This window comes from Rhinatrema bivittatum, chromosome 2 (assembly GCF_901001135.1).
Source record: "Rhinatrema bivittatum chromosome 2, aRhiBiv1.1, whole genome shotgun sequence".
NCBI lineage: Eukaryota > Metazoa > Chordata > Amphibia > Gymnophiona > Rhinatrematidae > Rhinatrema > Rhinatrema bivittatum.
Window position 1 is genome coordinate 687,774,510 of NC_042616.1, and position 26,958 is coordinate 687,801,467.

The window sequence follows — 26,958 nt, forward strand, 5'->3', positions numbered from 1 at the left end:
GGACCACATGGAGATCTTTAAAAGTTATCCTTTAAGTTTGGTGTCAGGTTTCACCTGCTATGCAGTCTCCCTGTACCAAGGTTCAGCCTGCTGCACAACCTTCCTTCCATCAGGGGTGCTCAGTGAGCCTTGCTCACAGCACTGCCAGTTACCTCCTCATTGGTCACACCTCGCCTCAGCCCCAGCCCTACTTAACCCAGCCTGCTTAGTACTTCAGTGCTTCTTCATTGAGTCACCTTGGCTCTCTGATCCTGCCTTCTTCTTACTTGGTTATCCTGTCTTCCCTTGCAGCCTATCTAGGCATTCTGCCTTGCCTTGTGTCCTATCTGGGCCTTCTGCGTTCCCTTGTGGCCTCTCTTGTCCTCTTGCCTTGACATTTGGCCTATCTTGGCCTTTTTCCTTGCTTTCTGGCCCCCTGGACCTTACTGCTTGCTCTGTGATCTTCCAGGTTTCCTTGCCTTGCTCTGTGGCCTCCTGGGTCTCTCTGCCTTACCTTACAGCCTCCAGGCCTTCTAGGATTTCCTAGCCAGCCTTGCGCTCTGTTGGGCTTCCCTGTTTATTGTTGCCTGCTCTGTCTAGTCCAGTTCCATGTCTGTCTAGTCCAGTTCCTTGTCTGTTTTCTAGTCCTTGCCCTGGTGCTTGGCTCAGCAATGGGTATATCCAGCCCCTGCCTGTCCTCAGTTCTGGTTCCAGCTTTCAGCCAATTCCTGGTTCCAGCAACAAGCCTGTGCTCTGAATCCAGCCCCCAGTCTATGCCCTGTATCCAGCTCCCAGCTTTTACCTGTACCCAGCTCCCAGTCAGTACCTGTGTCCAGCCTGTGCCTTCCCTTAGCTTCCAGTCTGTGCCTGGCGTTAGCTTTTAGCCTGTGCCTGATTCCAAATTCCAACCTGCACAGAAGCTCCCATTTCGTGTCTGCACCATGATGTTCTGCCAGAAACAAGTCCTACTGGCCCCCAGAACCCAAGAGCTCAACCTGTGAGGGAGGGGGTTGGTTAGGCAGAAAACCAGCTCTAATCCAGCCCTGTGGTCCTGAGCTGCTTCTGAGGGGGAAGCTAACTCCAACATGCTGTCCTTGACAGTTAGTCATAACAGAAACAGTCCTGGGCCAGGGGACTTGTACTGGGGCACCTTCCAGAACCCTGCATTCATGTACCCTGAATTTGATCTTGACTCCCTCCCCTCCAGTTCCTGGGCTGTGAATGCTGCCACTGCAACATCTCCAGCCCGAGCCAACCCAGGGAGCGAAAAATTCAAATCGGGAATCAAACTGGAGACCTTCCCTATGGCAGTGCACAGCACTTGCCATCTTCACTGCTGATACATAAAATTATGCAAAATTGTTAATTTAATTATAATACAGTTTGTATAAATGCAGATATTGACATTAATGCCATCATTAATTCAAAACAAGTGCAGCATTAGATGTGTAGTTACAGTGTTGGTGTTAAAAGCACACATTAACATGGAGATCCATATTCAGCTGCTGTGCGGCTCCGCAAGATAGCTGGTTAAACTTATCCAGCTAACTTTTCCTATATATTCAGTGGCACAACCATGCCACTGAATATATCCAGCTATCTGGCTAACTTTAGGCGAGATCTACAAGATGACCAGACTTAGCCAGATAAAGTTTCTAGCTAACTCAGCTCCTTCCAGTTACACCCCCAGAACACCCCTAACTTTTCTGGCCATTTTTAGCCAGATAAAAGGTTATCTGACTAGAATTTAACTGGAGAAGTGCCCAAATATTAATTATATTGGATTTGTTTATTCCAGTGGGGACCACTTTGGATCCAATGAGGCTGGAGCAGAGCCAGAATGGAGAGGGGAGTCCTTCTCTAATGTTGTGACTGACTGGGGATGGGGTCCCCCTCCAATATTGCTGCTGACCAGGGGGGCTTTCCCTCACAACATCCCGTTGGCTGTCACCACCTCCTCTGGTTCTCCTTTCTTGCTGCTCTTCAGCCAGTGTAGATATGAATGCATATATGCATTTATATAGCTTCCACTCTATTGCCATGCTTTACCTGTTCTACTACCTCTCTACTTCCAGCACCCCTTCTTAGCTCCTACCCCTATTCTCTTGTCCCTCTCAAATTACACTGCCTCTGGCTGTCCTTACCAACGCCTAAGGCAATGAGAAGTGTTCTCGGTCTGCAGCTCTATGCCTCCACTCCTCCCTCTGCAATACTCTTCCAGCTGCTGCTACATTGAGGTTGATATCCTTCCCCCGTGCTGTGCTCTTCCTGCTCTTAATGGGATTGACCTTCCCTTCTGCTGTGCTCTTCCTGCTTCTGGCTATGCCATGTTTTCCTACTCCTCTGCTATGGAAAGAGGAGGGCCATTCAATTTCGGTGGCTATCAGGATCTTGATGTTCCTGCTCCTCTAGCATTAAGTGCACTGCAGAGCCAAGTTGGGAAGGAGATGGGAGCAGGGCTCTGTCTTTGCAGTACAGTGGTCTGCCTCGCTAGCTCTTTTCTGACTCACAGCAGGACCAGGTTGAGATGGTGGAGTGTTCTTTGCTACCATGATTTGCCTCTCCTTCTCCACTACAGTTAACTCTGGCCTAGGCTGGGCTAGAGCAGGGACATGGATCTTCTTGAAATCCCCTGCATTCTCCTGCTACTCTCCAGCTGTGCAGGGAGTGGAGAGGCCTTCAATTGTGGTTGGAGCATGTGTGTGTTTTTTTTTTTCCTCAGTGGCAGTGAACCAATTGGCCATTCTAGAGTTTCACAGGAACCACCACTGGCCCCCTTTGCTTACCTTGAAGAACACTGTGCTATTTGAGGATAACTTTCAGAACTGCTCATGTGGGCACACGGTATTTTACTACTGTACTTTATAACCTGTGCGCAAATTTTATGCATAGGTTCTAAAATATGAGTACATATGCGTGTATACATGCTCACGAATGTAAAAATTGTGAGCCATGCAAGTTCTGATATATCTGGAAAAATAGCGGTACTTATCCAGATAAGTTTTGATTTATGCAGTTAGCCGACTAAATCTGAAAAGCATGAGTTGTCTATCTAATTAGCACTTATATGGGTATTTAAGATAGCTGGAAAAGTAAAAAAACAAAAGCGCTATTTATTAGGGGTGGGAAAGGAGGAAATTTTTGTTTTGGTTTTGTTTCATTTTTGTGGGGGGCTTTTTCCCCACAAATTTTGTTTTGTGTAATGTTTGTTTCTTTAGTTAAAAATAAAATGAAATAAATATTGAAAAATACTCCCCCCCCCAAATGGAAAAAAAAAGAAATCGAGCCTCATTGCCCCCTATCCATTCTTTCCACCTGGAAAAATGCCGGGGCCAGGATCCTCCCTGTCCCGCACTTATCCGGTTTGGAGGGGATTCGTAGATGAGCCTATGCCCTGGATTAAACTGGGGCCTTGCATAGAGCCTAGGTTGAGGTCACGAAAACCTGCTGTGGCCTAGGCCTACATAAGGCCTAGGCTTCAGCCTAGGCCCAGGCCAAAGCCTTGGCCTTATGTAGGCCTAGACACTGATAGGTTAAGAACATAAGAAATTGCCATGCTGGGTCAGACCAAGGGTCCATCAAGCCCAGCATCCTGTTTCCAACAGAGGCCAAACCAGGCCACAAGAACCTGGCAATTATCCAAACACTAAGAAGATCCCATGCTACTGATGCAATTAATAGTAGTGGCTATTCCCTAAGTAAACTTGATTAATAGCCGTTAATGGACTTCTCCTCCAAGTACTTATCCAAACCTTTTTTGAACCCAGCTACACTAACTGCACTAATCACATCCTCTGGCAACAAATTCCAGAGCTTTATTGTGCATTGAGTGAAAAAGAATTTTCTCCGATTAGTCTTAAATGTGCTACTTGCTAACTTCATGGAATGCTCCCTAGTCCTTCTATTATTCGAAAGTGTAAATAACCAAGTCACATCTACTCGTTCAAAACCTCTCATGATCTTAAAGACCTCTATCATATCCCCCCTCAGCCATCTCTTCTCCAAGCTGAACAGCCCTAACCTCTTCAGCCTTTCCTTATAGGGGAGCTGTTCCATTCCCTTTATCATTTTGGTTGCCCTTCTCTGTACCTTCTCCATCGCAACTATATCTTTTTTGAGATGCAGCGACCAGAATTGTACACAGTATTCAAGGTGTGGTCTCACCATGGAGCGATATAGAGACATTATGACATTTTCCGTTTTATTAACCATTCCCTTCCTAATAATTCCTAACATTCTGTTTGCTTTTTTGACTTCTGCAGCACACTGAGCCAACGATTTTAAAGTATTATCCACTATGATGCCTAGATCTTTTTCCTGGGTGGTAGCTCCTAATATGGAACCTAACATCGTGTAACTACAGCAACGGTTATTTTTCCCTATATGCATCACCTTGCACTTGTCCACATTAAATTTCATCTGCCATTTGGATGCCCAATGTTCCAGTCTTGCAAGGTCCTCCTGTAATGTATCACAGTCTGCTTGTGATTTAACTACTCTGAATAATTTTGTATCATCTGCAAATTTGATAACGTCACTTGTCGTATTCCTTTCCAGATCATTTATATAAATATATTGAAAAGTACCGGTCCAAGAACAGATCCCTGAGGCACTCCACTGTTTACCCTTTTCCACTGAGAAAATTGACCATTTAGTCCTACTCTTTGTTTCCTGTCTTTTAACCAGTTTGTAATCCACAAAAGGATATCGCCTCCTATCCCATGACTTTTTAGTTTTCTTAGAAGCCTCTCATGAGGGACTTTGTCAAACGCCTTCTGAAAAACCAAATACACTACATCTACCGGTTCACCTTTATCCACATGATTATTAACCCATTCAAAAAAATGAGGTAGATTTGTTAGGCAAGACTTCCCTTGGATAAATCCGTGTTGACTGTATTCCATTAAATCATGTCTTTCTATATGCTCTACGATTTTGATCTTGAGAATAGTTTCCACTATTTTTCCCGGCACTGAATTGAGGCTCACTGGTCTATAGTTACCCAGATCACCCCTGGAGCTTTTTTTAAATATTGGGGTTACATTGGCTACCCTCCAGTCTTCAGCCGCAATCTTTGCCTAGGCCCTAGGCAAGGCCAGGCTTGGAGACCAGGACGACTCCTGGGCCTCGGCCTAAGCTAGCACACAGACGTAGGCTTGATGCTGTAGCCCGCCCTTGAGCCTGTATCCCAACACTGGGGCCTCTGCCCAGACCCAAGCTCTATGCTGGTGCTCAGACTGGAGGCAGGGTCCAGATGGCTGGGCCTAGGCCAGTTCCCAGACCCGGGCTGGACACTGCAGGCCGGCCCAGAGGTTGGGTCCTGTTGCTGGGGCCTTGATTTGGACCCTGTTCTGATGCTATACATCAAAATTGGCACCCTTTCTTGGGGAAGATGCGCAATGACCCTATCAAATGGCATCAGTTGGCAATGAAGAGCCAAAGACAAAAGACACAAAAGAGGAACTCTAAGGCTACGGTGTTGGAACCTGGCCTTTGGGCTGGGTGCAGCATTAGGCTGGACCTGGGCCCTGACCAAGGCCCAGGCATTGGGTCTGGGCTGAGATACCGGTGTCAGGACCAGGCCAGGATTTGGTAATTATGAGATGGTTATCGGTAAATTTCCTGTCTCGGCCTAGACCCTGGTATTGGGTCAGGGCCTAGGCGGAGTCTTCGTTAACCCCCTTGGGTGTAGGCCGCTGCCCCTTTATCAGGTCGCAGCCTATGCATAGGCAAGGCCCAGGCTTTGGGCCTAAGCTAAGGCGCCGGACTTGTGCTTGGGCGTCGGTCGGGACTTATGCTTTGGGTCTCGGCCTACTCCCTAGGCGAGGACCCCCTGACTGACAACTTTTTTTTAAAATAGGTTTTCAAAACGAAATGAGATTCTCTTCCTATTTCCGAAATGAAATAGGAAATTTTGTCTCATTTTCTATTTCGGTTCTCCAGAATACCTATCCCTACTATTTATCTATATTTATCTATATTGAAAAGTACCGGTCCAAGAACAGATCCCTGAGGCACTCCACTGTTTACCCTTTTCCACTGAGAAAATTGACCATTTAGTCCTACTCTTTGAGTTTTAGATTATGTTAAAATGAGTCTCTAGAGTTTTAGGTTACGTTTAGTGTTTCTACTGTTAACTGGCCTCATTGTTCCATGTACCGCTTTAGAGCGAAATTGAAGTTTCATTGTAAACCAATATGATTTGTACTTTTACAGGAATGTCGGTATAGAAAAAAATAAAAATAAATAAATAAATATCTGGATAATTTCAAATTTGTCCATGTAAGTAGCGGCGACGGTGAAAATGATATCTGCATATTTGTATTTCAAATTTTAAAGGGATACGTGAATAGCTTTTACTTACTTTATTTAGACAAATGACCAGTTTTAGTAATTACATCTACCAATTTGCCCAGTCCACCTGCAACTTTTGAAGTCTCTCCTTGTTTTTCAGCCTGAAGTATGCCCTTTTCACCCAGACCCCCTACCCAGTCATTTTTTTCACTTTGAGATGTTTCCGATAACATACACCAGATATTGAACAGGAGTAAATATAAGCAGGCCAAAGACTTACACACGTCACTTTGGCAGATTGTAAAGTAGCAATTCATGTGCATAAACGTTGACCCCTCCCAGGAATGCTGCTGGTCTTCCCCTTTTTTCACTCGCAAATTTACTCATGGCCCTCGATATACGCATTTATGTTCCAGTTTTAAAATAGTGTGTACTCGCATATATGCTATTTTACGCATGCACAAGCTATTTTTTATGTGCACATCTTTTGAAAATTCACATCTGAATGAAAACTTTAAACGCTTGAAGAAAAAGTACATTAATCTGGCTGCAATAATGTTCTTTAAATTCACACATTAATGTACGCTTTCAATATTCTTCAATAAATAGGCTTCTTAGTGGTCCCCTCTAAGTCATATAACTTTAAATCTTCACAAACCCTTGACAAGTTGAGGAATTCCCAGGTGATATGATGATATAATCAGTAAATCTGCTAACAGATCTTTTTTCTTTGTTACAAGCTTGCTTTTGGATCAGGCATGTGCAATCATTCTGTATAGCAATTTGCATAAAATAATTTATATAAACTATACCCTTTATGATTGATCCAAGTTTATCAGGAATATCACAATTACATTTGTCTTAGATAATGACTATTTTATTAATGGTTTTATTAAGCCTATTACAATAAAAACTATCACACTAAGCTAATGATTGTCGTGTTCAGAGGAATACATATTAGCAAATTTAAAATAGAAAAATATTCTGTTCTTACAAAATGAGCAAGGCACTAGCATATCAAATTAACCAGAAACTTGTGCTTCAGACGTTAAGGATTCTAGCTACCCCTAGATAGGAATATAAATGGTCAAACCTTCCAGTTTGCAGCTTGGGCTTAGGAGGTGGCTGGGAATGCTGTTATCCATCACTGATTCTGTTGTCTCATGTTTGATGGCTTCTGTAATTGTAGCACCTCGCAGGAGATCAGGTGGCAATCCTGTCTTCCTGAGGTGAATAGCATTGCTCAACCCTAAAGAGAAGGAATGACAGGGGAGGTATTCTGCTTGAGGTGATCCACATGGCTCCTCTTTCCTTTCCCTGATATTACGTTTTCTTCTGTGTTTCTTCTCCCTTTTAAAACTACTGTTTAGTGGGATAAATGATGACCTATCACTGTTACCTCTTAATTGTACAAAAGCCTTGGTAAAAATGAAATAATTAGTTTTCAGGATAAAAACATTCAAGTGTCAATACAAAATTTCATTACAGATAGCTTCTTATTTTTCAAACTGCAGTTCAATGCCCTAAGATCACAATAATATTAATGTTGGTATAGAGCAGGGGTGGGCAATTCCGGTCCTCGAGGGCTGCAAACCGGTCGGGTTTTCAGGATATCCCTAATGAATATGCATGAAAACGATTTACATACGACTGAGGCAGAGTGCATGCAAATCTCTCTCGTGCATATTCATTAGGGATATCCTGAAAACCTGACCGGTTTGCAGCCCTCGAGGACCGGAATTGCCCACCCCTGGTATAGAGCATAGAGATGTTTAAAGTGCCAATGTACTCAGTGGATTTCCTCTTGACATATGAAGTTTCTCCATAAGGTTCTTTATATCCCGCACATTCAGTGAAACATATACTACTACTACATTTTCTATCAAACAAAGAAATATAGAATATTGGCCAAATTCTAGAAGCCCGGCATGCTTAAAAATCGGTACTTATGTACATGACTGGGCCCTGCGTGTGCTATGCATATTTTCAAAAGGGTCCAGGCACGCACATAAGTGCCAATATGCGTACAAGTGCCGGGCCCTGGGGACGTGATCTGGGTGGGGAGAGGCAGGGAGGAGCAGGACAGAGGCCGGCCGGGAGAGTGGCCATTAGTCGCTGTCCCGGGGAAGCACTTTCCAGCTGCTGGTTGGTGCACATAAATTACTTCTGCTCCCGAGGAGCAGTAAGTAATAAAATAAAAAAATTGAGGAAAGGTAGGTTAGGTTTAGGGGGTGGGGAGAAGAGGAAAAGGGGAAGGAAGTTTAGGCAGGGGGTTAGGGAAGTTCCCTCCTAGCACGCTCAATTGCTGGCGTGCGCATATTATAAAATTGGCGCGTCCATGTGTGTACACTTGGAAGCATGAGCACATGGACGCACATGCGCACATTTGAAAATCTACCCCATAGTATTCAGAAGATGCTATTGCCTCTGTCCTGCCCCTTCCTCCCTTAAAACCACCATAAGGAACTTTCTGCCACATGCCTACTTACCATGACCCTTATTTCTCCATTGGGAACCTACTAACACATACCTACCTGCCATACTGCTATTACATCATTAACTACCAACCATCAAGGGAATTCCCTGATGTGTGGTGAATTGTGGTTGCTATATGTGAGGAAACCACTCTATGATTCTCTCATTTAATAGCTGCCGACTTTATTCTTCAAAGACTTTATTTTAAATATATTTTTTAAATTTGTTTCTTTTTATTAAACTATGCACTTCCTGTGCATGTTAAGAATATGTCCTCCCCTGGTGATCAGCTCGACTTTTTTTAGCGTTCTCGCTTTCTGATGTCAGTACTTATCGGTTCTAGACGAACTCCTGCCGCTTCTGTAAAGTTGAAGCCGCCTGCCCGACATTGGCCGTGTTTCGACAACTGTTTGTCTGCTTCAGGGACCTTGGAGGAATCTTTTTTACTGCCTCACAGTTCCAACAGTTCCGAAGTACCTATCTTTTAAAAAATCAATTCTTAAATCTAATCTTATTCTTATCTGAAATGTTAAGGACCACGTGTAGGGTTTCAAAGTACTTACAGTTAGTCTTTTCAAATCATTATCATGAGCGGCGCCTTCATTTTTTCGTTCGGCATCCTCCTGCTTTTCTTACTTTTAAACTGCCCTGAGCCAATCATCGTGATCCTAATTGAAGCAAGGCTGCCAGCACCCTTGGGTGCACCGAGGAAGCTACAAAACCTATTGATGTTTGTGTGTTCGTCATCAAACTTGCTTCATGCTTTATTTGCTTGCCAGGCATGTTACTTTACTCTCTTGGGTATATTTTTTATTTTTCCATAGATTTTCTTTTAAATTAGTTGTTCAGAACTTGTTGCTGGTACATAATCCTAATGCTTATATTATCCTTGAAAAAAGGGACCTGATGGTGGACTGCTTTAAACTCTACTCCCGTTGTAAATGGCAGCTATTCTGCCTGTGTGGGACCTGATAGAGACCAGTGCCCCTGTTTCTGCCGGTGTAAGACCTATTGGAAGCCTGGGTTCCCTTACGTTACCCATACTGTATTTCATTGGGCGAATCTTAACACCCCTTTTGAGCACGACCTGCTGATCGCCCCCTGGGTTGTCCTTACTTTCTGGACCTGCTTGGACTGAATAAAACATTTGTAATTTTTTAAGGAACCTTTTTCTGTCGATGTATTTGCCACTCCGTTGGCTTCCTATGTGTTGCAATCTCACTTATAGCTGACAGGTTTTCTAAAATGTATAATTGACTTTTCAATTAATATGATTTTCTTAGCCCGTCAATCTTGTACTTTACGTAGGTGTCCAAACCAAGCGGGGAGCTGCTACGCGAGAAACTGTAGTTATTGATGGCAATTGCGAACCCTGTGACCCTTATTTGTATTGCATTACCGCTAATGTTTGTGTTCAACAGGTCCCTTTCTATTCTTGAATTTTGAGGTATTCCCTTCAGGTATACGCCACCTCACTGAATTATCTCACAACTGGTTTCATATCAGGTCCCTTTCAGGAATTTACAGTAGCAATTCTTTTCCACCTCAAACATCATCCACGAGGTGGAGATTTAAATTTACATCTGACACAAATGGAGCAGTGTTTCATCTGTACATGTAACACAATAGCTCCCCATGGATTGAATTGAAGCAGTCATGTATATTTTTAGCGTGTTAGGACAACATCATCAGTTATGAGATAATTCAGTGAGGTGGCATGCATCTAACGGGAATACCTAAAAATCAAGAATAGAAAGCAACCTGGTATGAGATAATTCAAAGAGGTGGCGTGTACCTGAAGGGAATATCTCAAAATTCAAGAATAGATAGGGACCTGTTCAACACAAACATTAGCAGTAATGCAATACAAGTAAGGGTCACAGGGTTCGCAATTGCCATCAATAAATACAGTTTCTCACGTAGCAGCTCCCTGCTTGGTTTGGACATCTAAGTAAAGCACAAAATCGACGGGCTGACAAAATCATATTAATTGAAAAGTCAGTTATACATTTTAGAAAACCTGTCAGCTATACATCTGGTGTGAGATTGCAACACATAGGAAGCCGACGGAGTGGTAAATACATCGACATAAAAAGGTTCCTTAAAAAATTAAAAATGTTTTATTCAGTTCAAGCAGGTCCAGAGAGTAAGGACAACCCAGGGGGCAATCAGCAGGTCACCTTCAAAAGGGGTTTTAAGATTCGCCCAATGAAATACAGTATGGGTAACGTAAGGGAACCCAGGCTTCCATCAGGTCTTACACCAGCAGAAACAGGGGCACTGATCTCTATCAGGTCCCACATAGGCAGAATAGCTGCCATTTACAATGGGAGTAGAGTGTAAAGCAGTCCACCATCAGGTCTGTTAAATCAAGGATAATATAAGCATTGGGATTATGTACCAGCGACAAGTTTTGAACAACTAATTTAAAATAAAATCTATGGAAAAATAAAAAATATATCCAAGAGAGTAAAGTAACATGCCTGGCGAGCAAATAAAGCATGAAGCAAGTTTAAGGGTTGATGAACTCACAAACATCAATAGGTTTTGTAGCTTCCTCGGTGCACCCAAGGGTGCTGGCAGCCTTGCTTCAATTAGGATCACGGTGATTGGCCCAGGGCAGTTTAAAAGTAAGAAAAGTAGGAGGATCCCGAACGAAAAAAATGAAGGCGCCGCTCATGATAATGATTTGAAAAGATTAACTGTAAGTACTTTGAAACCCTACACGTGGTCCTTAACATTTCAGATAAGAATAAGATTTGATTTAAGATATTGGTTATTTAAAAGATAGGTACTTCGGAACTGTTGGAACCGTGAGGCAGTAAAAAAGATTCCTCCATGGTCCCTGAAACAGACAAGCAGTTGTTGAAACACGGCCGATGTCGGGCAGGCGGCTTCGACTTTACAGAAGCGGCAGGAGTTCATCTACAACCGAAAAGTACTGATATCAGAAAGCGAGAACGCTAAAAAAAGTTGAGCTGACCGCCAGGGAGAGGACATATTCTTAACATGCACAGGAAGTACATAGTTTAATAAAAAGAAACAAAAAATAAAAATATATATTTAAAATAAAGTCTTTGAAGAATAAAGTCGGTAGCTATTAAATGAGAAAATCACAGAGTGGTTTCCACACATATAGCAACCGCATTATCACCACACATAGGGAGTTCCCTTGATGGTTGGTAGTTAATGATATTCTCAGAAGGGAACAGAGGTTTTGTTGTTGTTTAGTGAATACTGCTATTACAAACATAGGGGATTTCCTATCTGACATACTCCTAAGACCAATACAAAACACAAAATTCAGCTGAAAGGGAACTCTGGTGGAGTAGCGTTGAGCAACCTTCATAAAAAGCCTCAGTATATTTGTGGCTTATTAGTTGAAGCCTGTAACATTCCGGGCAAGTATAATCATAGGTTGCAACACGCTTTAGTAGCAACAATAGGTGCTGTAACTGTGACACTAACACTGTGCAATTTTAAGAACACTAGTGTATGTGCACTTATCTTTGTTCGAACGCAGGAGAAGGGCAAGAGAGTCCTGAAGCGTGGCCTCCGACACCGTGGTGTTTCGGAGTCTATTACTCCTTCATCAGGGACCTTCAGGAAGAGATGAGCCTTCAAATATTTCTGCGTGTAAAGATAAAATAATCAGAGTTCTTATTTGCTTTACTGCTAAAAGTGCAAGGGCTCGGGTTGGAAAATAAAACTTACTCCGCTGTGTCCCGGTCAGTATGCAAATTCTGAGACGGCGATTATCTGTGCGCTGGAACAAGTGAATATCTTTTAAGAATAAAGCTAAAAAGTGCTATAGTTTCTCAATAGTGGTTAACAGTTAACCTGACTTACGTGCACTGTACCGTTGTCACCTGCCAACATGCCGTTCAGAAACTGACAGCTTGCGCGCCCGAAAGACGCTGACTTTAAAGGGGAACCTGTCGAATCGAGATTTGACAGGAAATGACGTATGGGTTTACAAATATGGGCATATCCATATAAAGCGAATGACGTAGCAAGGGAAACCCTGAGTGGGTAACTCCAAAAAAGGACAGTGACGTCACAAAGACGACCATTTTGAAAAAAGATTTTTGATAATAAACGGGGAGAATGGTGCAAGCATATTGTGATACAACTGTGCAGGCAACAGCATTCAAACTACTTTTTTTTTGGAATTAGCATGGTGTCACCGAGAGGTTCACTGCTGTGAAGTTCAAAACTGTTAGATCATAGAAAACCATTCTACTTTCTCATTAAGTACATATGGTTCCACACTGTGTAGTTTGAAAATCCATCCATTTTCTTTGTAATTCAGTAAATTCGAACGATCCCCACCTCGCCAATTTGGAGGGATATGTTCAAGTATCACCCATTTAAAATCTGTGAACGTGTGTGTGTGTGTGATACAATGTTGAACTACAGGTGCTTTTGTGTCCTGGTTGTTAATCCTGCTCCGGTGTTCCGTGAGACGAATGCGTATCTTCCGTTTTGTGCGCCCTACATATATTTTCTTGCAGGGGCATTGCAAAGCATAAACCACACATTCCGTATTGCAGGTGACTTCTTGTTTGATCCAAACTGTAAATCCTGTCTGTGGATCTTGCCAATGGGTGCCCACATGTGCCTGGGGGCAAAAAGAACAACTTCCACACTGGTTTTGACCACTCTACAAGGGATGAGATACTATATTGGAAACCGCTTTGACTACTCTCTGTTTGATATTGGTTCCACGAGAATACGAGAACATGGGAGGATCTCGAAATATGTTGTGGGGACTTAAAATGTGCCAATTGTTTAAGATGGCTGTTTTAATGTGAGTAGTGAGATTGGTATATGGAAGTACACAAATTAAATTTGGTGTTTCTTTCTTTTGTTTGTATTGTAAGAGTTGCTCTCTATCTGAGAAAGTGGCTCTCTTGTATGCTCTTCTGATCACACGTGTGGGATAGCCTCTCTGTTGAAATCTGTCACTTAATGTTGCTGCCTGTTTGTGAAATTCTTGGACATCAGAACATAGTCTTCTAATCCGAAAAAATTGTCCGACCGGGAGTCCTTCTTTGAAGGATCTGGGATGGTGACTCTCGAAACGTAAATTATTGTTTCTATCGGTAGTTTTTCTGAAAATGGTCGTGTGGATCCCGGTTTGAGTATTCTGTATCTGAATGTCTAGAAAAGACAGTTGAGTAGCGTTATACGTAAGACTGAATCTGAGATTAGGATTAACCTGGTTGAGCCATTGATGAAATTGTAGAAGAGAATCTTCTGTGTCAGTCCATATGAAAAAGATGTCATCAATGTAACGAGACCACAGTATCACATGTTGAAAAAAAGCAGATGTGTATACATGTTCTTCCTCAAACTGCGTGACGTATAAGTTGGCTACGTCTGGCGCGACGGGTGAACCCATTGCCACTCCGTGTATTTGGAGATAATACATTCCTTCAAATGAAAAAAAGTTGTTAAATAAAATGAATTCAGTTAAAGTGATTAGAAATTCTGTCGGTATGCGTTGTGGTCTAATTCTATTATTGAGCACTTTTTGAACCAATTGTAGGGCATCTGTTTGAGGAACATTGGTATACAGGGCCTCAACATCTAGAGTGACTAGTAAATAATCTTTGGGCATATTGCCAATTGTGGTCAATTTATTTAGCATGTCTGACGTGTCTTGAATGTACGAGGCGGCTGCTTTGACCGCTGTACGAAGAAATAGATCCACGAATTTCGCTAAGGGTTCTAAAAGGGACCCATTTGCAGACACTATGGGTCTGTAAGGAGGATTTATTAACGTCTTATGGATCTTTGGGACCCCATAAATGACTGGAACTCGTGGGGATGCAACTTGCAAAAAGTTATATTCTTTATTGGTGAGAAAACCTTGTGTATGAGCCTCCAGTAGAGCATCTTGAATATCCTTATGCAAGTTGGCAGTGGGGTCCTTGTCTAATTGTAGATAATATTTGTGATCCCCCAGCTGGCGTAGTATCTCTGTATGATAATTGGTACGGTTCATGATAACTGTTGCCCCGCCCTTGTCTGCGGGTTTAATTATGATTTCAGTGTTGCTGGCTAAATTTCTAAGTGCCTCATTTTCTTGTTTGGATAAATTATAAAACGTATGTTGTGGTGTAGATTCTATGTGAGAAATATCTTGTAAGACCAACACTTGAAACGCTTTGATGAGTTCATCTACAGGGCCGGGAGGAACCCAACGTGATTTGGTCCTGATGATGGATATATCTTGTGATGTTGCAGGAGTTTTGGAGAAAAATTGCTTGATCATAAGAGATCTGAAAAATTTATGTAAAAATACTCGACATGCGAATGGATCATGTTTGTTGGTGGGCACAAATGAAAGGCCTCTGTTGAGAACATGCTCTTCAAACTGCGTCAATTGATATGTGGATAAATTAATTATCGACGACTGGTTGCGGTTTGAGACCGAGTGAACGGCTTGTGCCATAATGAGTCTTCGTCGGGACCATGTTGTTGATTGGTTTTCCTTCCGTATGACCGAGGAGGACGAGATTGATAGCGGCGTTTGTCTAAAAAAGGTGCCGGTCGCTGTGGTCGTGATTCTTGATGGTCATCTGATCCATTGGACGATTCATCCGATGCTGCAAATGCTACTTTTTTAGGCAGTGTAGAATCATCTTCCTTTTTGTTGAGCCACGTGTAAATACTGGCTTGAGCGTAATCTGCTTTGTGTTTTTTAAATTTGGCTATTTTATTGCGTTTAATGTCCATCTTGAATTTTTCTATAGTTTGTTGCAATTCTTCCATCGCTGATTGAGCTGCCTCAATAGGGGTATGGGCTTTAAGTTTGTCTTCTACTACCACGATTTCAGCCTGGATCTCTTCAGTAACAACTTTAGTATATTCTATTATGAGAAGCATGAGGTCAAGGGAGCACTTATTCAGGATGGCTGCCCATTTCGATAAGAAATCTGGTCTGTCGGTAAACATTAGAGGTGCCTTGTTAATACGAAGACCTCGTGGAATGATTTGTTGTTTTATATACTCAACCATGGTGATACCATGTAGCTCAGCTCTGGTGTTTCTCTTGTGTAAAATGAGTAAATCTCCCAAAGTGTCCGGTGGGGAAGAACCCGACGTTGAATCAGAAAAGAGTGATGTTTCTTGAGCTATATTAGTGACATGTTCTGCTGAATAGCTGAATATGTCTTTCCAATCCGATGCAGCCATTGCAGTAAATGAGAAGGAACTAACTAGTACGAATTAGAAAATACTCGTGATGTCAGCTGAAAACTCGAATCAATACAAAACACAAAATTCAGCTGAAAGGGAACTCTGGTGGAGTAGCGTTGAGCAACCTTCATAAATAGCCTCAGTATATTTGTGGCTTATTAGTTGAAGCCTGTAACATTCCGGGCAAGTATAATCATAGGTTGCAACACGCTTTAGTAGCAACAATAGGTGCTGTAACTGTGACACTAACACTGTGCAATTTTAAGAACACTAGTGTATGTGCACTTATCTTTGTTCGAACGCAGGAGAAGGGCAAGAGAGTCCTGAAGCGTGGCCTCCGACACCGTGGTGTTTCGGAGTCTATTACTCCTTCATCAGGGACCTTCAGGAAGAGATGAGCCTTCAAATATTTCTGCGTGTAAAGATAAAATAATCAGAGTTCTTATTTGCTTTACTGCTAAAAGTGCAAGGGCTCGGGTTGGAAAATAAAACTTACTCCGCTGTGTCCCGGTCAGTATGCAAATTCTGAGACGGCGATTATCTGTGCGCTGGAACAAGTGAATATCTTTTAAGAATAAAGCTAAAAAGTGCTATAGTTTCTCAATAGTGGTTAACAATTAACCTGACTTACGTGCACTGTACCGATGTCACCTGCCAACATGCCGTTCAGAAACTGACAGCTTGCGAGCCCGAAAGACGCTGACTTTAAAGGGGAACCTGTCGAATCGAGATTTGACAGGAAATGACGTACGGGTTTACAAATATGGGCATATCCATATAAAGCGAATGACGTAGCAAGGGAAACCCTGAGTGGGTAACTCCAAAAAAGGACAGTGACGTCACAAAGACGACCATTTTGAAAAAATTTTTTTTGATAATAAACGGGGAGAATGACATTCCCTCACCCTAGGCATCCCCCCTCCACCCTCTCATTCCAACGTATTGCAATTTTACAAGAATGTTTTAATTAAACTAATGTAATCTAAGGTAAATAGTTCTATTGTAAATACATACCTCTGTAAATAAGTTCTATCAACATTAACGGTTGCTCTTTTCTTACTCATGCTACCTATCTCTTCCCTCTCTTCTCCTGTCTCCCCTTCCCCTCTCCTCTTTCTGGCCTGCTCCAATCCCTTGCTCCCTGTTCATTGTAATTTCCTCCTATATTTGAGTTACCTGTAAACCGGCGTGATGTGCCACACGAATGTCGGTATATTAAAAGTTGTTAAATAAAATAAATAAATAAATAAATATTGTGATACAACTGTGCAGGCAACAGCATTCAAACTACTTTTTTTTGGAATTAGCATGGTGTCACCGAGAGGTTCACTGCTGTGAAGTTCAAAACTGTTAGATCATAGAAAACCATTCTACTTTCTCATTAAGTCCATATGGTTCCACACTGTGTAGTTTGAAAATCCATCCATTTTCTTTGTAATTCAGTAAATTCGAACGATCCCCACCTCGGGATCGGACACAGCGGAGTAAGTTTTATTTTCCAACCCGAGCCCTTGCACTTTTAGCAGTAAAGCAAATAAGAACTCTGATTATTTTATCTTTACACGCAGAAATATTTGAAGGCTCATCTCTTCCTGAAGGTCCCTGATGAAGGAGTAATAGACTCCGAAACACCACGGTGTCGGAGGCCACGCTTCAGGACTCTCTTGCCCTTCTCCTGCGTTCGAACAAAGATAAGTGCACATACACTAGTGTTCTTAAAATTGCACAGTGTTAGTGTCACAGTTACAGCACCTATTGTTGCTACTAAAGCGTGTTGCAACCTATGATTATACTTGCCCGGAATGTTACAGGCTTCAACTAATAAGCCACAAATATATACTGAGGCTATTTATGAAGGTTGCTCAACACTACTCCACCAGAGTTCCCTTTCAGCTGAATTTTGTGTTTTGTATTGATTCGAGTTTTCAGCTGACATCACGAGTATTTTCTAATTCATACTCCTAAGACCACCATAAAAGACATGCTGCCACATGCCTACCTGCCATACTGCAGGAAATCAAGAAAACCAGAAAGTCAAGGAAGTGCCTGAGTTTAGGTACAGGAACCTTCAGTCAGAAGGAAGAAATACAGGAACAATACAAAAGATGTTGAGGAGTAAACTGCACAGAGCAGCAGATGCTGCTCTTAAAAGAAACAGGGGGTAACCTGTACAATGTGGCAGATACTACCATAAGCTTGCTGGGCAGACTGGATGGACCTTTTTGGTCTTTTCTGCCATCATTTTTATATTTCTATGGTAAAATCTCCAGTAAAGAGAAAGATGTCATGCAAAACCAGAAAATCAAGAAATGGAACAGCCTGAGTTCAGCTAAAGAATATGGGAAAAACTTTCTTAATAAAGAAAACCTCACAATGTATCAGAAAAACCACACAGATTAGAAACCAATGATATGCTCTGAATGTGAATCAGATTTTATTCAGAAAGTCCATTTCACAAGAAACTCATAATTCTACCCAGTGGTACGATCAAGGTGAAATAAAAGCTCATGTCACAAAAATTATACTGTCACAACAAACCCTAACAGGATTCCAAATTACCATATAAGGAAAGTGCATAAATCATTTGTGTCTAATAAAGAGTGTCAGTAAGCTAGGAAGCCAGTGTAAGACCACCACTAGTGGTTGACCCGGTTCTCTCAGTCATTTACTCAATAAAATATCTAAAGATGTGCAACAGAGAGTATTCTTTTTTTTTGTCAATTTTTAACTTGCATATAGAAACAAATAGTAATGAATAATGTGATAAAGAAGCAGCAGCATTTGTGACCATGCCCCGCGTTGTTATACCAAGTAACATTCTGTGATAAACAGTGAGCCCCGAAGTCAGCCGACGTTTTGGTTTTCCTGCATATGAGGGGAGAGAGGGGATTTATCTGATAGTAAAGTCTTCAAATGTAATACAGTGCACTTGAATAGGATCTTCCAATCTCCTTCTTTTCTTCCAAAGACCGCAATACATCGTTTGGAGTTTATTGTTCTCAGTTGTGACAAAAATTATACTGGCATCAAATGTGGAACTTCATCAATAATGTTTTAACTGATGAAGTATTCTAACCCTTGTCATCATATGCCAGAATATGAATTCCAACCAATTTAAAATGTGAAATAAGATGCCACAAATGTGAGTTAATGAGAAAACACGGACGATGCTTCTTCAAAATCACCATTCATAAAGTTTCACCAAATATCAAAGGCATCCTTCCATAAGAGTAATTTGACCACAATGCAAGTTCCAACATCGATTTTTCGAGAATTCTTCATCAGGAGACCTGCACCAAAGACTGACAAGAACAAATTGAACATAAAACCTTTATACAGAAATTTATTTTTTAAAAATGGCGAAGCAAAACATTTGATGAGCCAGACCAATCATGTTAAAGTATCCAAATAATGTCATTACGTACACATATGATGTCCAACCATACACAAATCAGATAAAAGATATTAATGTGTTCTCTAAAGGCTTAATTTAATTTAAAAAGGCCTACGTGTGTGAAAACCGGGAGATACTAAAGTGGCCGTGCACGCGCCACAAGGATTTTCAAAGGCCCACAGCCATGCATGTATCTCCCGGTAAGTATCGGACTGGTGTGATGAAAAAGGGGCAGGCAGGTTCAGGGTAAGATCTGGGCAGGGAGTGGGTGGGCCAGGACAGTACCATTAGGTACAGTCCTGCTGAAGTGAGCGCCGTGATTGGGCCAGCACACGCAGCCTGCTACTGCTCAGGAGAGCAGGTAAGTTACAAAATATATATCGAAATTAGGTTAGTTGGGGGGGTTTAGGCATTGGGGCAGATAGGAGAAAAGGGAGGAAGGTTAGTTAGGGAGTTTAGGAAGTTCCCTCCCAGTTCACTCGTTTATTGAAGCGGTTTGGGAGGAAACTGAGGAAAGGCCTTATCATGACACTGCATATATGTAGTACATTTTTTTTTTCAACAAAATAAAGGATAAGGGGAGCACCTGTTAGGAAAAGGAGAGAATATTGCAGAAGAGAGTGTTTTTAGGGTGTTTTCTAGGGGGATGGGAATATTGAGGGGTATGTGTGAATGGGGGAAGTCTATATGTGGGAATATAATGTAGGATGTTATTTTAAGGAATTCAATAGTATCTGGCATGTCCAATAGGTAAAGTGCAATAGGTAAAACACAAGAAGAATAATGATATGTATGTATTAAATTAAGATTTTAACACAATGTCGTTGAAATATGTTGAGTACATGGATATGAATAAAAGTTTATTGCAGTTAAATAGTATGAATAACATATGTATTATGAAAAACATTAGTTGAATATTGGATACAATTTTGATGTTAACAATTGTATGTGACCCCTATATATATGTAAATAAGTCTCAAAATGCAACATATTGCGATCAGTGGGTTTCCTGAAAATAGGAAAAGAGAACTGACCCTCAATTATATTAATATAAATGTCTAAAAAATATATAGAATGTAAATTCATATGATAGGAAAACTGCAAGTTAGAATTGCAGGCATTAAGCCATCCAAAAAATCGATGAAGGATGTCAGTTGGACCATCCCACAATAGCAAAACATCATCAATATAATGCTGCCATAAAAAATATGCAGCATTTGACTAGATGATCAATTGAAAATATTTTTTTCAAAATTTACTACGTAATCAATAGTCCATAGATTGCAACAGGACCTTCAGTGGCCACAGAAGTCTTAGGGGTAGATTTTCAAAGGGTTACGCGCGTAACCCCCCGAAAACCTACCCCTGCGCGCGCCGAGCCTATTTTGCATAGGCTCGGCGGCGCGCACAAGCCCCAGGACGCGCATATGTCCCGGGGCTTTGTGAAAGGGGCGGGATGGGGCGGGCCGAATTGGGGACAGGACTGAGACCTCCGGCACAGCAGTTGTGCCGGGGATTGTGCGCCGGCACTTGGCCGGCCCGCGCAACATAAACCTGCCCAGAGGCAGGTGCAATAAAAGTTAGGGGGGGTTTAGGTAGGGCTGGGGGGCAGGTTAGGTAGGGGAAGGGAGGGGAAGTTGGGGGGACGGAAGGAAAGTTCCCTCTGAGGCCGCTTCAATTTCGAAGTGGCCTCGGAGGGAACAGGGAAAGCCATCAGGGCTCCTCTAGGGCTCAGCGTGCGCAAGGTGCACAAGTGTGCACCCCCTTGTGCGCGCCAACCCCGGATTTTATAACATGTGCGCGGCTGCGCGCGCATGTTATAAAATCGGGCGTACATTTGTGCTCGCTGGGTTGCGTGCACAAATGTACGCCTGTGCATACCTCTTAAAATCCGGCTCTATATTTCATCTATTAATATACCATGATTATTCAAGGAGAACATCCAAGTATCTGAAGTGGACCTCATTTCAAAGTCTGCATCAGGAAATAAAATCTGTTTCTGTAAGATCAAAATAAGACCATTTCAGCAAGCATCTTCAGCCTACTTTTGCTTCTACATTTTTCTTAGTGAAGGCATCTCAAAACCTGGGATAGAGGTAGCTGAAGATTTCACTTCCATCAGTCATATCAGAGTTTCAAATTGAAAGATATATAGGGAAATTTCCAAAGAATTATGTGCATAAAAATTAGGATATATGCATGCAAGTACCCTGTACTTGCATAATCGATATTTTCTAAACATTGAAAATATGCACGTAGTTTAGGTTTCACATGCAAAGATATATGTGAAAAAAAAGGGATTGTCTAAAACAGTGGTTCTCAACCTTTTTTCTGTTGGGACACACCTGATAGTTCCCACATGTGTGACACACTGAACACATGACAGTCACGAAGCTAACCCCACCCCATCCCCGACCCTCAAAAATGGGTATAAAGCAGAACTAGAACATTCCTCGTACAACTCACCATACAAAAGATATATTCTGGTGTTATCTCAATAACAGCAACACAAACTCCCTCTACTACCAGGTGCAAAAGCCCTACTTATAAAAAGACAGCAGTTCACCACCAATGCATGTCCTATTGAGAAAATGCAACAAATAAGATGAGGTATTTTACTAGCCTACAGTTTAGTTAAATACCTCACCTCGGTCATATGCACAACATCCACCAAGTACAGAAAGACCACAAATTACAAATATGGAGACAGAAACTAGAATGGAAACCCAAAAACCCCCACTCTGCTTGCAGTACAAAACTGGAGAAATGGAAACAGAAATATAGCACCTAACATAGTATCAGGATATGCAATAATGCACACAAACTAATCTGCACAAAGTTACACCTGCATTATGGCATGCACTCAAATGGAACAACCCTATCTATAAAAAGGCAAACCTACAATTATTAAAGCAGGCCCTAAATACCAATACACCTCCAATTAGGAAAACAGAAAGCGAAGTTGTTATAGATTTCCATACAGAAATGTAAAACTATATGAATAAATGTTTCAAAACAGCTGATGAACAGAACAATAGCTAACAATTAAAAATCTTAAAAATTATTAAAAATTCTTCAAACACCAATAAAATATTTTAAAACAGCAGACACATCACAATATACCCAATAATTAAAATGGCAGTCAATCAAGAAAAATGAACTTAAAAAGCCACTTTAATTACTCTCTCCACCAGTTCTCCTACTCTTTTCCCTTGGAGGCCACATCAGAAGCAGCAGTAGTTGCTGAAGCTGTCCTCACAGTCCTTTTCCTTAGGGACCACAACCAGTCTCTTCTTTCTCTCATGTACATACATACACTCCAGTCACACTTTCAGGACAAGTGTCTGTCTCTCACACACCAATCATCTCCCTGACCAGTCTCTCTGTCTCACACACACATACAAACACACACATACCAGTCATCTCCCTGATTAGTCTTTCTCACACATACACACGTCACCTCCCTGACCAGTCTGTTGGAAACAGGATGCTGGGCTTGATGGACCTCTGGTCTGACCCAGTATGGCATGTTCTTATGTTCGTATATTCTTAGGCTTTCAATCATTCACATGCTCTCTCTATTTCACTTACACACAACCTTTCAGTCACACAAATGTTCGCTCTATCTCACTTATAAACAGGCTCAATCACATACATGTCCCCTCTCTCTATCACAGCTACAGCGAGCCAGAAACATGCTCCATCTCTCTCTTGCACAAACACACAGAAGTACCCTCTCTCACTCACATTGACACACCACAAGCACCCGCCTTGTCTCATATACACAGTACACACACACATACACACACACACACACACATAGAAACACCCTCCCTTTCTCAAACCACACACACACACACAGAAGCACCCTCCCTGTCTCACATACACACACTCAGAGAAGCATCCTCCCTGTTTTACATATACTCCACACATACACAGAAGCACCCTTCCAATCTCAAATACAAACACAAACACACACACACATACCAGTTATCTCCCTGATCAGTCTTTCTCACACATAACAAATGTCACCTCCCTGACCAGTCTCTTTCAATCACAAGATGCGCTCTCTCTCTCTTACTTACACACAGGCTCTCAGTCACACAAATGTTTGCTCTATCTCACTTATAAACAGGCTCAATCATATACATGTCCTCTCTCACAGCCAGCCAGAAACATGCTCCATCTCTCTCTCGCACACACACACAGAAGTATCCTCTCTCACTCACATTGTGTTGGGTTTGAGGCATTGTGGACCCTTGGTCGCAATGGAGATGACTCTGCCCACGGGGAGGAGCCCCTTGGGGAACCACTGCGATAGGCTGACACAGATAGCAGACACAGAATGGATAGAGTCTTTATTGTACTGCTGTAGATAGATGGTGAAAGCAGGAAGGTAAGGCACTGATCCACGAAGTGCCAGTACGCTCAACAGGCTGAGAAGTATAGTCTCACCCAGATGTTCACGATAGGTGGGAGTCCGCAGTGCGGGTAATGCCACGGCTGGTGGGTGGAGTTGGAGCGCCGGATCGTAGAGGTACTCACAGAATGAAGGCGTCTTCCTGGTGGTACAATGGTGGGACCGAAGGTCCATGGTGCAGGATATAAAGGTGGATAGGCCCTTCGCGAGCGAGTACCCAATGGTCCAATATACTGAAAGTAAAATAGAGAGAAAGACTCCCGAGGAACGGTTGTCTTAGTTAGTGAGGAACCCCGAAGGGAAGTTGGAAGCGAGAGACCCCCGAGGAACGGGTGTCTAGAGCTTCTTACTGGAGTGAAGCCTTTAGCGTGAAAGCAGCATCTGAGCGTGCAGCTTAGAGCAGTCAGAGTAGCAAAGCAAAGTCTTTGCTAACTCAAGGTGGTAGCGGAGGCGGAGGCTAGATATACCCGGACATCACGCATTGGGGCCGTCCCCGAGGTTCCCGCCATGACTTGTATTTGAGCGTAGGAGATGTGTGCGCTCGCGCCCTAGAAGGCCACAAGAGTGAGCATGGTGGATGGGGACACTAATCGGAAAAAGTTCTTCTTCACTCAACTCACAATTAAACTCTGGAATTTGTTGCCAGAGGATGTGGTTAGTGCAGTTAGTATAGCTGTGTTTAAAAAAGGATTGGATAAGTTCTTGGAGGAGAAGTCCATTACCTGCTATTAATTAAGTTGACTTAGAAAATAGCCACTGCTATTACTGGCAACAGTAGCATGGAATAGACTTAGGTTTTGGGTACTTGCCAGGTTCTTATGGCCTGGATTGGCCACTTTTGGAAACAGGATGCTGGGCTTGATGGACCCTTGGTCTGACCCAGTATGGCATGTTCTTATGTTCTTTTGAAATGCCGAGGCACTCGGCACCGGAGGCAGCCATCTTGCCCAAAGAGTGAAAGGGGAGAAAAAGAGATAAGGCAGAGCAGTCGCACGGACGCAACACATTGACACACCCAAGCACCCTCCCTGTCTTACATAAACACCACACACACACACACACACACACACACACACACACACAGAAGCCCCTTTCCCTGTCTCACATACACACCACATAGACACAGAAGCACCTTCCCTGTCTCACATGCACACCATACACTCATAGAAGCACCCTCCCTGTCTCACATACACACCACACATACACAGAAGCACCCTCCCTGACTTACATACACAGCATACACTCATAGAAGCACCCTCCCTGTCTCACATACACACCATACATACACAGACGCACTTTTCCAATCTCAAATACACACAAACACACACACCCTGGCCCCCAGCTGAACAGCTCATTTTCAGCCCCGCTGGCCTGGTCTCAGGCAGCAGTGGCCAGCGGCTCCAATCTTCAGGTCTTCAGACCCACCGGCCTGGTGTCTGGCGGCAGTCAGCTGTGCTAATTTTCATTTTTTCGGCTCCACTAGCCTGGTCCAGTGGTGGTCATCAGCACTGATCTTCAGGTCATTGGCCCCGAGGGTCTGATCTCCAACAGTGGCCAGCAGCGCCAGTTTTCGTTTCTTTGGCCCTGCTAGCCTGGTCTCCGGCAGCAGCCAGATGCTCTGGTCTTTGGGTCTTCAGTCCTGCTGGCTGAGGGTAGCATGTGACACGCCTGCTGCTGCCTGGTGACACAGTGGTGTGTTGCGATACTCTGGTTGAGAATCGCTGGTCTAAGACATATAAGCGGCTATTTTATTAGAAACTTAACATGCATACATTTGGAAACTTCTGTAATTTTACACCTACTTATTTTAAAGTCGATTTAAAAGCCCTATGTGCGCCAAAGCTGTGAGATATGTGCATGTCTTGGGCCGGCGTGCGCCACATGGATTTTAAAAAGCATGCAAATATCTCCAGGTACATGCACAAGTCAAACCTTTCCAAAAAAGGCAGGGCTTGGGCATGGTCTGGGTTGAGCATGGGTGGACATAGTTATTCCGGGAAGTTATTTTGAAATGTGCATAACTTTTCCTTTGCTATGGATGGCGTGTAAGTATTAAAATAAAAAAAAACTAGGAGAGTCAGTGGGATTTTAAGTATCAGAGTTAAAAGGGTAAAATGCAGGTTAAATAACAGGGGGATTAGGAAATCTGATCCATTAGCTGGGTGAACTGGGAGCGAACTGGGAAAAAGAACCTTTTCATCAACCATTTACCATATAAAATTGTGCACACATGTACGCGCGTACTGGCTATTTTATAGCATACGCGCATCTACATGCGTATGTTATAAAATGGCCGGGTCTCTGGGTGTGAGTCGGCATACACGCATACAAGTATGCCTGCACGGCTGTTTGAAAGTTACCACCTTTGTGTAATTGATATCAAACTTGTTTATTGTATACTATTGGCTTGTGGGAGTTCTGGGTGAGCTGGGGGGGGGGGGGCTCAGACTGAAGAACCTGGCGGGTCATGATGACCTAATGGAAGACTGAACCAACTGATAAAGAAATTGGAAAACTGGCAATTTCAATTATGTGCATGTTTTAAAATGTACCGACTTCTGTGCGTAAATTGGCTTTCACTCAAGCAAGTCCTACTTTTTTTGCATGTAAAATATTTATACATATACTTTTAAAATTGGTAGGAAACATATGTACATTCAGTGGATTGAAATACTTGCTTTCAGTGCATAAAGTGTTTGTGTATAAGCATACATATGTGTGTATGTTGAGGTGCAGACATACGCATATTTTATAATACACATGTATCTGATATGCACAGGTTATAAAATACTATCAAAGATCTCTGTATGGCCATATTTGTGCATATATGCGGCCACGCAGAGTTTGAAAGTTACCCTCATATTGTCCAATTACTTTCTGTTTTATCAATTCATAATCAAAATAAGATCTGAGGAATCAGAGGTTTACTTTCCTTAGTCACCATTGGATACATCACTTGATCCCAAACAACCAATCACAAGGCTTTGGTTAGAAAATAATTTTAAGCCTTATGATTGGTTGTTTGGTGTCATGTGATGTATCTAATAGAGGTTGAAACAGAGATGTAGTCATGGGTTGACCTTGGGGGCCAGTGCCCACTTTACTTTTGGCTCAGGCTCCCACCCATAACAGCAAGGTTATGTTCCATCTAAGTCAGACTCTTAAAGGTGCAGGGGTATCAGGGTCTGGA